The sequence below is a fragment of the Planococcus citri genome, chromosome 5 (assembly GCF_950023065.1).
Source record: "Planococcus citri chromosome 5, ihPlaCitr1.1, whole genome shotgun sequence".
Lineage (NCBI taxonomy): Eukaryota > Metazoa > Arthropoda > Insecta > Hemiptera > Pseudococcidae > Planococcus > Planococcus citri.
This window is the reverse complement of record NC_088681.1, coordinates 37,256,717-37,269,404: the sequence shown is the minus strand read 5'-3', so window position 1 is coordinate 37,269,404 and position 12,688 is coordinate 37,256,717. Positions and strand designations below refer to the sequence as shown.

The 12,688-nt window shown below is 34.3% G+C and overlaps 1 protein-coding gene across 1 annotated transcript in view; it reads right to left on the bottom strand.

Annotated features, from left to right (window-relative positions):
- The window catches only part of LOC135847261 (spidroin-2-like), a 30,749-nt gene extending 18,396 nt beyond the window's left edge, over positions 1 to 12,353 (bottom strand). Inside the window, exon 1 of the mRNA XM_065366718.1 lies at positions 11,960 to 12,353. The gene's annotated coding sequence lies outside the window, so the exon portion shown is untranslated. The remainder of the gene's footprint in view (positions 1 to 11,959) is intronic.
- Positions 12,354 to 12,688: the final 335 nt, after the last annotated feature.

The following is a 12,688-nucleotide window of genomic DNA, read 5'->3' as shown; positions in this document are numbered from 1 at the left end:
AATACAACTCCACACTGCGTTTACAGGATTACACCGGGCTTAAACGCACCAAAAAATGCTGTCTCAGATTTACGTGATTAACTGCATATTTCTTGTCAGTAGGGTACAACCTTCAGAAAGTATTGGATAAATATACAGAATGAGAATCTCGTTGTCAAAAACAAAGGTGATGGTCATTGAGGGGAAAGAAATTGTTGTAAATGGACTGCCAGTGGAACAAGTCACAAAAGCTTTAAATATCTCGGGTGCAAACTATCTTATGAAGGAGAGGTCGACTCACAACTTAAGATCAACGAATTCCTGAGGGTAAGTGGGGTGATAAACCGAGTCATCCCTCCATGAAAAGTCAGAGCCAAAACTCAAATAAGAATCTACAATATGCTGGCAAGGTCAATGCTACTGTATGGAAGCAATACATGGACGATGAGAAAGGATATAAAAAGTAGAGTAACCACAGTGGAAATCAGATTCATGCAAGCCATGGCAGGATATACCCTATTGACAAAATTATGCTGAAAAGCATGCATAACAGTGCGTGATTGTACACTGGTGTAAAAGCGTGCATTATCGCGTTAAAAATATACATTTTCGCATGCTAAACAGAAGCAATCTAGCAACCATGTATTTTCTAAAATTCGCCAGTGAGTAAAAATTTTTTCAAGTCCAAAAATTGATTTATGCAAAAATAACCTCTAGTCTATTAAGCTGCGAGGTGGCCGAGTGAGTAAAGCAGTCGCACATTGCAGGTACCTGAGATCAATCCCCGCACCCGTCGGAAATTTTTAAATTTTTTTAAAAAAATTATCTATTTAATCTATTAGAATGTCTTAAAATTCATGATTAATCAGTAGATAGTATTTGCCTGTGAGTTTGAGCAATTTTTCTGCGAAAATTTTGGCACTTTTTGTACATACTTTTGGTTTACTTTTAAGCATGCTAATGCTATTCACTGGCTGAATAGCATGCGATTTTTTAAAAAAGTCCAAATTCACGCTCAAGCATACGCGTGATATGCAAAAAAGCATGCATTTCAGCATGTTGTACACACAATTTTTGTCAATAGGGTATGAGACACAATAAGAAAAGGAATGAAGACATCCTGAAGGAGCTAAGAGCAGAGCCAATCATTGGATGGGTGAAAGATTACAGAAAGAAATGGCGAACACACGTTGATAGAATGCCTAACGAATGGCCCCCTCAAAAACTCAAAGAATACACTCCAACTGGCAGTAGGAGCAGAGGAAGACTGAAGAAAAAACTTGATGACTCATCGCGCCGCAGCTAGCAATTCTTCTACAGTTTCCCAGATAGGCTGAACAGCTCGACCTGGGTCAAAGTTCAATGATGATCATATTGCCAATTTTTGCAAAAATTCACTCAAAAATTTTTGTACCTCCCAAAGTTGATGCTCCCCAATAGATTCCCCGCCATTTGGAGTTGATCTGGAGCTTCATGACAAAGTTTACTCTTCTCATTTCTGTAGCAATAGCTCTTTGACTTACACTCCAAAAATTGAACAAAACCAAACTGGATAAAAAGAGCATGCTCTCAGACACCCGTAGTCAAAATTTCAGGAATTGAAGATAATTTTTTTTGGATTTTTGGTGAATTTTTGAACATTTAAAAAAATTAAAAAAGCTGTTTCAAGAGTGATTTTGAAACTTTTTCATGAAACAAATTGTTTGAGAAAAGTAAACCAATGTGAATAATTTCTTTAATCAACAAGGTATCCTACTCATTTCGAGCCATTCTGGAGCCCCCGGCGATTTTTTAAGTTTCTCCAAAACATCTTTAAACGCCCTGAAATTGGCAAAAATGCACTTAAACACCTTTAATTTCAGTCAATGCTTATTTTGGAAACCCTCTCAACCCTTTTCGGTTGTTTTCACGAAATTCCAAGAGTGTGAGTTCAAAAATAAATTTGTAACTAGAATTTTAAATTCCAGAAATAGGTACCTACTCAATTTAAGAAAATCAAATTTTCAAAGAAGGTACAAGATAAGCAAGTTTTTTAGCACAATATCGTCTGGTGTGTCTACACGATCACCCAACTCGATAACAAATTGTAATTTGATCTTCTTGACGCTTCCAGCGAGTTTTCAAATTTCTTCAGGAAGTTCGAATTGTTCTGGAAGGAAGGGACAAAAGCGAGCTTAAATACCGTTAACTTTGATCAGTACTTATTGAACACCCTCTCCACCGTATTAGAGAGTCACTATGAAATTTCAGGACTCCAGGAGTGAGAGTTCAGAAGTGAATTCTTGACCTACCTATTTCTAAATTCATTTTCAAGGTTTCACACGTTCCCCTCATCTCCCCTCCTTTCACTCAAAAATACATTTAAAAAACCATCCCAAATCCATCGCTTCATTTCACACAAACAACGCGATACATTTGAATCAACAAACGGAAAAATTTCAACATCTAGTCCGATTTTAATCCAACGATGGAAAAAAATGGTACTTCAACATCTGTAGGTAGGTATTGAAATATCGAACTCGCACAACAAATCCGCGACTATAGTACCTACCTACATCAATAATGGGGCGCGAATTACTTCATGACCTGTTTTCAATGTCAATCCTTACTCCATTTGGTCTGCCTTTGTTTGCACACACAGCACACAGAGAAAATATAGAAGCGAGCTAACGCGAAATTTCTCATAATTCTAATACGCGAGATATTTGAAATATTCGATCAAATTTGCAATAGACGACCATATTGTGTGTATTGTTTCACACGAATTCATGATTAACTATGTATATCATCATGTTTTGATTGTAGTATCACTTCATTCACACTAATTATCAACTCGCGATGCGTCTAGTCTACCTGTTACGGCGGGTGAGGCGGGCCGGGGGTATACTGGTGCGTTGCCTCGTACGAAACAGAGATGTTAGGAAAATTATTGCATAATTAATTCATTCATTTCTAATTTTTCTCATAACGTTGCGAATATACACGTTTGAAGAATTATAATAAGACGAGAATCTCCACGTCGCGTCGTCTCTCTGTATAGGACGTATAGGTACGTCTACACATCTCTCTCCCTCTCTCGCATACCATAAGCTATAAATCAAACTTCGTATCGTATAATAATGTCTCGAAAACGGACAAAGAGAGGAGATTTAGATGAGGCGAGAAGACACGAAGATGAAAAATGCTTAATTTCAGGATATAAGCGTAATTTTCATCGGGTAAGTAATGGCGGAAGTGAACACGACGTGTATCGAAATACCATCGCTACTCGACGCTGATACGATGGACATTAATCATCGCATCGATTCAACACGTTGCAAAATGAGAGAGCCGCGCCGGCCTTATAACCAGAGCTGTAAACTCGATTACAGGCAGAAAATTCAAATCCGCGATAAAATCTCTTTGTGTATATTTCGGTTTAATTAAAACAAACGTCAGGTCGTTCGTCGCGTCGAGTCTCTCGCCAAATCCGCTGAAAAAAACTTTTAATTCTTGGTCGTGCAAACGAATCCAACTACGAGTACATAGCCAGCCAAGTATATTTCATTGGAAAGTTGCAAAACTCAGCACAGTTGGCCTTTTCGAACTACCAGAGGGAAAATTTTTCAACACGCGAATTTGCTCAGAGCTCGTCTCTCTCTCTCTCTCTCTATTGACAAACAAACAAGGTAAACAAAAATTGATCAATACGAGAAATGGCGAAGGCAATGGAAGAGGGTGCGGTGGCAATAGACGAAGTTTTTGTTCGCGAGTTTGCTGCCGCTAGAAACTCATCCTGGTATATAGGATATAACAACTTTTGCCATTTTAATTTGAATAAATCCTTTTCGATTGTCAATTTAACGGACTAAATTGAAGTTTTGTGAGAAGATAGGTAAAGTCTGGTTTTATGATACGAAATGCAACGACATTTCGGTAAATCGAAATCCGATCTTTGAGCCATAATGTCGTTACTCCGAATTTATATAAACTTTTTTCCAGTTCCTTGTTGTTTTTTGTTAGATTTTACTCTTCTTTTTTTTTTTTAAATAAGAAGAGAAAAAAACCTGAAGCGTTATTCGTGCGTCGAATAATAGCATCGTAAATTATTCTAGCCAGAGGATTGAAGCTCAAAAGGTTGTAAAAGTTTACAAAATTCCACCATAGTTATTCGCCTCGTATATACGTCGGAGTCGGTTAAACGAAAAGTTGCTTAGACATTTTACGTATAATATTTTTGTACATGGAGGGTGGTGGTGGCGGCGGCGGCGACGTCGACGACGACGAAAATTAAACACCGTTTTGATCTCGTTTTTATACTCGACTGCTTAAATATGATAATTACGTTTAAAGTAACGCGTTTACGTAGCCCGAGATTTCCTTATACTTAGTATACTATTTCCCAGCTTTTAATTTGACTCGTCTCTGTTGCCCTCGTCTCTCTTTTGGTAGACTTTGTTGATGCTTTCTGTTTATAAATGCTTGATCTCGGCGGATTACTCGTCATCGACGACGTCAATCTACATATTGTACATGCTTTGTACGAGTATATACCGGGGAAAGATAGGTATAAAGGAATCCTGTATCGTTTACACGTGTAACTTTACTTATTATAGTGTGTATTCGTATCATGTGCTGTGCTTTCGAAACACTGGATGCTCGAATTAAAGCAAATTTTATCCCTTACGTGATCGCGCACAATTATACGAAAAGATATCTAAGAGTGTATAGGCAGGTATAGAAGGGTATACGAGTAGGTATAGTATGTTCCGAATTACAGAGATAGGTACTCGTATTTTGCAAAATTTATACTTACGAAACCGCCAACAATCGCACACGTTTGATAATCAAATCAAAAGAGATTTCCAATTACAATACACCACTATAGAGAGGTAGGTTACCTACTCTAAATAACAGCTCATTCAAGGTCTCAAAAGTCACGCGAACTTCCATCTCGAATATCGATCCATTCGTTATTCTAAATTGTCTGCAAAATCTCCCTATACACTAAAATATATTTGGAGGTCTGCACCATAACACTTTAAAATGTGTGATCGAAACATTCTGAAATAATTCTAACTTTTCCTAACGATAAGATGCGTCAAAATTTGATGGTAAAGCATGTGAAGAATAAAAAGGCAAATGTAAAAGCCATCAGTTGAGATTAAAATTGAGTAGGTAGGTACCTACACGGAAAAAAAATTAATAAAAATTACTATTTAAGTATAGTAACAGGATCCCATTCAAAAATAATAGTGATTTTCACTCAGCCAAAAAAATACATTTTACCTAGAATTACGTGAAATTTATTACTCTTCATAGTAAAATTTACTAATCTCATAGTAAAAATCACAATATTTTTGAATGGGATCCGGTTACTGTATGAAATAGTAAAAATTATCCATAATTTTTTTTTCCGTGTACAATGTTTAAGTATCCTTATTTTTCATTACCAACTGATACATAGAAAGAATTGACATCAATGCAGATGGATTGTTTTTCTTCTTTCAAGAAATGAGCCAAATTTGAAAGGAAAAAAAAACCGAAGTCACGTTTTTCATCGAAGGATAGAGGGGCAAGAAAAAAGTAAGAAGTTTGAGTAATATTTCGTTGCATTACGTCTGAATAGATAAAGCAAAAAGCAATATCGAAATGATAAAAAATTGAGAATTTTTTGACAATTTAGACTCTATAGAGGCACTGGTTTTGCTCCACATCATTTTATTTCAACTAGAGCATGGAAATATTTCAGTATATGGCTCTCATAAAATTTCAATAGCTCAAATAGAAAATTGAAAGTCTTTTAGGTGGTTTGAATGTTTCGAAATTGTTCATAAATGGCACAAATTGATGATATAAAATCAAATGGCTGAAAGCATTATTCCAGAAAACATCATTTCAAGTCACATTCAAATTGAATGACGTTTTGGAGGCCCAGTTTGACAAAATTGGGAAAAATTGTAGTATTTTTCAGAGATCTTGGATTTTTTTTCAAAAAAAGTAGTCAGGCCAAAAATGAGGGAAAAAATCAAAATTTTACCAAATTGACCTAGAAAGCTGAAATTTGGGATATACTCTGTTTTCGACATGGCAAATTGATTACAAAAAGTTTCAAACCGTTTTGAGCAGTTCTGGAGCCTCCAGTGGATTTTTGAAACTCGAAGCCGAAATTCATTCTGCAAACTAATTTCAATAGGTACGCTACGAAGTCAACCGCAGATGGATTTCAAGTCGTTTTGGAGCCTCGAGCAACTTTTTGAAAATTACTGGAGCCTCCAGTAGATTTTTGAAACTTGAAATTTTCCGAAATTTCATCAAATGGAGATGGAAATCCAAAATTCATTCCGCAAACTAATTTCAATACGATATGAAGTGGACTGCATGGTGGTTTCAAAATGGTTTTGAAGCTTCCAGCTACTTTTTGGAAATTTCAATTTTCCCAAAAACGCCATACAACCTTTCAAAAAGTTGCTGGAGGCTCCAAAACGACTTGAAATCCAGCAGCAGTCGACTTCGTAGGGTAGTAAAATTAGTTTGCAGAATGAATTTCGGCTTTCCATCTCCATAATACCCAAAAATAGGTAAGTACTCACAATTTTTTGTCACTCAATTTGAAAGTAGTCCAAAAAACCGAAGGGATTTGGAATGTGATCGTGAAAGAGGATTCTCAGAGTTAGCGTTTTGACAGTTTTAAACATTACGAAAAATGTTTAATATTCAAAACAGTGTTTTGAACATCGAGAAAAGAACGAACAATGTTCAAAACGTTTTATTCTTCAACTCCAATTTTCTAAAATAGATTTGTTTTTTACTTATCTTTAAAAAAAATCAATTTTTCAAAATTGAATAATTCTTTACCGGTTATCTTCGTGTTTTTTCTGGGAGGGGGATCAATTTTTTAAGAGTTCATCATTAGACTGAATTGACCAGAATTCAAAATACATAGGTACAAATCATTAAACAATAGATCAACTGGGAAATTGAATGGAATCGACAGAACCATTACTTAAATAGGCAATTCTGCCAAAAATCAGTTTGCAACATGAATGTGTACCTACCATATCTCAAAAAAGCAATAATTTAAAATAATATCAAATAAAGTGAATTGCAAAAAAAAATATTTTTTTTGGAATTTTATTTTATTAGCTTGGCTGAAACTTTGTTTATTACAGAGCTATGTACTTTCGGAGAATATTTTCTAACTACAGATCAACATTTCAAGGGATTTTACACCTTTTGAAAAATTTACAAAAGTAAAAAAAAATAATTGAGAAATTAATTTAGAGTCATTTAAAAACTTAGTTGGCAGGTGGCGCGATGAAAAAAAACTTGGATTGAAACATTAAATCCTAAAAAAAATTGAATTGAGAAAAATCCTCCGAATTTTCTAAAAAAAAAAAGGTACCTATGAAGATTGAAGAAAGTGCCTACCCAATTTGAATGCTTCATTGAATGTTTCAGTTTGGTACCTACCTACTTGATTTTTGTACAGAGAATGTAAGTATGAACATGGATGTATGTATGAAACAAAAAATGGGGTTAAATTAGTGCCCAGAAAAATACTCTTGTAGATTAAAATACTGAACTAAATCCCCCCCCTCCGAGAAAATGGCAGACTGAATAATTATTTACAAACACCTATAATGGGTTCGTGGCAAGTTTGTTTCTTTTTTCATTTCAAATAACCATTTTAAATATTTAAAAAATTCATAGTTCCAATTCTTAAACAAATATTCCATTCACTTTATCGCTACTCCGTATTTTTTTGCACCCCAACATCTTCAATAGAACCCATTCAATCGCATTTTAATCGAAGCAGAAAAAAGTAATATCAATTAACCCGATTCAAAACCCTTGAAACCACATGGCACGTGAAATTATTCCGAAGATTATTACGATTTGCTTAATGGTTCAAAATGGCCCAATACTACGTAACATCAAATTAAACTATAGAATACAAGTACAAATGGAGACGAAGATGTCGAAAAACAAATACATCAACTGAAATGCGGCATTATCAATGTTTACATCTTTCAATTACATAATTTGCATATCGATTTACAGGCTCGTATAACTACCAAGTGCCGGAGAATTTTCACCCAACGCAGTACAGTGTGTTGCCTATAGAGCCTACATAGATGCGGACACAGTCTCAGACACTATGCATTCATGGAGCAATAGGCTAAACGCTGTTCGATCTCCTCCTACATTTCATTGATGGTGCGATTCGCGATCAAGATAAAAAGGATGCTAAATAGACGCGCGCGATGTTGTGAAGAAGAAAAGTTCTAAAAATTATGAGAAGGTAAACGAGTATTTTAAAATGTATTATCGCATGCCTGCGTAGTTAAGATTAAAATCTTCCTTAGGTACACGTTCGCGCGAAAGAGAGAGAAAAAGCCCATTAAAAGTACGTATATATTTTCTACCAGACGTTGTAATCGGATTATAATTTTATTTAAAATAAAAAGAAGGGAGAAATATTATAACTACGTGAACCATATGGGAACAACAGAAGACGTTGAAAAAAAATAAAGGATGAATTTTAATGAAATAACAAGCTACCGGTGAGCATCATCGTCGGCCAGCAAAAAGCCAAGACCATAATGATGTTCTTAAAAGCGCCTGAGAATTGTCTAACAGTATAAGAATTTTCAAGCAAGAAACTTCTCACAATACCTGCTGCGAAACTAACCTCATTAACTGTCCCCTAAATTGTCTTTTGAAGTTGCCCTTTATAAAGGCTTTACATTTGTCAGTGTATTTTACTTGTTCATTTTAATAGCAAACGCTTCGCAATTAATTTTATTTCGCGAGTGTCTCTTGTTGCTGCTGCGTTTAAAAGTCGACAGAACCAGGTACCTACAGTCTTGATTTTGCTCACTTTTTTTTTCAATCGACAATGCGACGAGAGCTAAAGAAAATTCGAAAAATTTTTCCCCACTAGTGACCCTTCGGCATTTTTTTTTTTGGCGCGCAGATCTCGCAAAATTGACTAAGAATTTATAATTGATGCTATCTAAATGGACTTTTAGTGGTATTTTCCTAGTTGGGAATTTTTTCCTGTAATAAATCTAAAACGTGTAATTACATCGTTACGTTTGGTTCAGCTGCGATTTCGTAATAGGATTATTTTCATTTTGACCCGACCGAACGAACTTGCCCAGCGTAAGTAGCCTACTCTCATATCACGATTCACTTGTTTCCTTTAACTCCGGTTTCATGGCCCGGATTGTTGGGTTGGTCGAAGGCATGATGATCGTAGAATTCGGCGCTATGGATAGTTGAAGGCGAAAATACATTTTTAGAAAAAAAAGAAGAAACTTTGGAATTACAGTGGGAAGGAGGAAGGGGGGAGGGGTTGACAAAAAAATCACTCATGAGCATTTTTGAAAAATTCAGTCAAAATTATTTAAATAAGTACCTAGGTCTATTGTCTATAAGATCATAAAGTTCCATGAATTTTCATGCCATAATAGTCTGTTTTTTCTCACATTTCAAATAATTTTTCAAATTTTTTAAAATTTGGTTTTTATGATCTAATTTTTATTGATAGGTACAAAATGTATTTTACAAGATGATATTTTTTCATGTTTGTTGTAAATATTTTGTAAAAGCTTTGGAATTTTCGTTCTCTTTTTTTTTTTGGGGGGGGGGGGTCGTTGATTGTCGATTGTCAAATTACGTGGCATATGTCAACAAGTTCAATGATTTTTTTTTCTTTATTTGAATTTCTTAGGATTTTTCAAAAGATCTTTTGATAAAATTTGAATGATTTCAGGTATTTTCTCAGTTTTTGGAAAGAGAGAAGAGAGGTAAATATTTTGTAAAAACTTTGGAATTTTCTTTCTCTTTTTTTGGTGGTGGGGGGGGGGGGGTCGTTGATTATCAATTCTTGTCAAGTTATGTACATTGAATATATCACCAAGTTCAATGATTTTTTTTTCTTTTTTTGAATTTCTTAGGATTTTTCAAAAGATCTTTTGACAAAATTCGATTGATTTCAGGGATTTTCTCAGTTTATTGGAAAGGGGGGGGGCTCACAAATTTCGTTGCTTGTCAACATATATTAAATATATTATATCAAGTTCGAAATCATTACCTACGATATTTTTTCAAGAGCTTTTTTTTGTAAAATCTGAACATTTCAGAAAGAATTCAACAAACAAGATAATTTGCATAGGTACAATTTTTAAAAAAATTTATGCAACTTCAAATCAAGTAAAATTGTTTATGTTTTTTCGAAATGATCCCTACTCAATTCGAAAAATAATAAGTAGATAGGTGTGTATGATTTCAAATTTTTTTTAGGTAGAAAATTTTTCATTTTTGGGTTTTGACTTGCAATTTATTTTAGTCCCTACATAAAAAAGTGTTGAAATCTTATTTATTATGTCAAAAAATGAGGATGATTTTTTAAACGTTCTGTAATAATTTTGTGAATTAAGTAAACATTTTGAATTTTTAAAAAAGTAGATACGTTGTTTTCCTCTCAATTTTTTAAAAAAATTTCATCGTTTATCAGATAGAATTTTATTTTGTTTTTAAAGTATTTTTTCAATCGCATTATTTGCAATTTTGGAATGCAATAATTTCGAACACCCCCCTCATCCCCCAAACTAATACTGATTATAAAACATTATACTCTTTAATAGGATTTGAATTTCACACTTTTTTCAATAAAATTTGAAAATTGAAACGAAGACTGAAAAAACAAATCAAATTCCAATTATAAAATATACTTTGAATCGATTTTTCATTTCATTTTTTCAAAAAAGACTTCTCACTATAAAAACTTGTTAGAATTTCCAAAAATTGCCTCTGTTTTGTGAGAAATTATCATAAAACAGAAATTTTGACTACCCCCCCCCCCCAGAAAAAATTAAAATTCAACTGAAGTATCTATCTTGAAACTAATTTTCAAAATGTTTTGTTTTTGAGGTTTTTTTTCGATTTTGAAAAAGATATTTGTGTTAAGAAGGTCCTAATCAAATGTTTTAAGGAAATGAAACTTATTTTTAAAGAAGCAGTTCAGGTCTCTTCGTGAAAGGAAGATTCAAATCAAAAATAGTAATTGTAAAAAATTAATATTTAGTTGAATCAAGTCATAAAAATACTCGTAATAAACCTTCGTCCTTTCAACAGAAATCCATAAAACATTGGATAGAATTTCTTATTCCTTTTTCTCCAGCATTTTGCTGCACAGTGTGTCAAAGTCACTATCGCCTCAAATGAAACTACCTTCCCCTCTACCCGTTTTTCCCCAAGCAGACCCCAGTTTATATCCAATAATATGACCTTTCTATAAAAACTTCATAAAATAATGGAAATTTTGTCAACAGTGTTCTCATGTTTGGGTCCTAGGTTTAGCTCTCTGTCTATGTCATATTTACGAATAGACTGGTAGCTCGAAAATGTGCCTAATTTATGATATTTTCATTAAAAAATCAGATATTTTCAACTCTTTTGAATAATATCTTTCAAATAGGTACCCACTTCCATATCAAGGTATCAATCAAATATTATAAATTTGTCAACAGTATTCTGATATTTTTAGTCTTGGATTGACCCCTTTTTCCTTTCGTTATTTTGGGCCAAAATAAGGATCCACGTTTCAAAAAAAAATATCTAATATTCATTAGATCATTACCATTTCAAAAAACTTATGAGAATTAAAAAAAACATATTTTTTTACGTAATTTTGAGGGGAAAAATAGAAAGAAAGACAGAAAAATGCCTTTCATGTGAGTACATTAGGTATCAAAGGGTGGATGTCAATTATGTCTAAAAAAACGTTTACGTAGGATTTTAAATCAACATGAAGCCAAGGCTTCGATTTGGGGCTCGAGTACTTAATGCAAAGCAGGTGACATCGTAAGAATATTTTTGAGCAAAGTAAAGGCTAACGGGTTTTAAAAATATTAAAGTAGGTGCTTAGATTATCAAGTAAGGGTGGAAAGATAGAATTACGAATAATAGTGAATACAGATAATATACGAACCTCCAGAGCACAGGTTGAAGTACAAAACCACCACTCGAGTAAAAAATTTCAACTAAAAAGTGAACTGTGGCCCGGAAAGGCTCTCACTTTCATAAAACAACAATGAAATATAAATTAAACACCGAGCACGATCACTGAAATAATATAATAAATGGCTAAAATCGAAACAATATATCGCGCAAACAAATTCAACGAACACGATTTATATCTCCGTCTAGGTCTAGGTACTGCGGCTCGAAAGTGATCTAGATATCTCGGGGAAGAATTTTTAATTCACGAGTTAGATTTGGTGAATTTTCAGTATACCTGTATCTGAGAGTATCATAAAATGCGAATGGCTGGTTTTTTATAACGGTTTTACTTTTATATACGGATGGTATTCGGAGGATGATGTTCGGGTAGGTAAATGATAAGGAGGTGCAATGCGAGAGTACATACAAGAGGAGAAAGGTGCCGCGGACGTGTGAGAGGTAAAGAGAGCCGAGGAGAGGATCGGTGTGTGAATTATGATAAAATTGATGCTATTACCTTGTAATGCAGATGTACAAGTAGAAGAGGGTCTTGTTCCTAAAGTATTACGATATATGTATGTGTGGCTCTTCAGTAGAGGTAGAGGTAGGTATACCAATGTATACATAGTTAGCGTTTATTTTTCTTTTCTTACCTAATAAACGGCTGGACAGGGGCATTGATTGCGGGGGAGGGGTACCACTTGGCCGTTATGCGCTC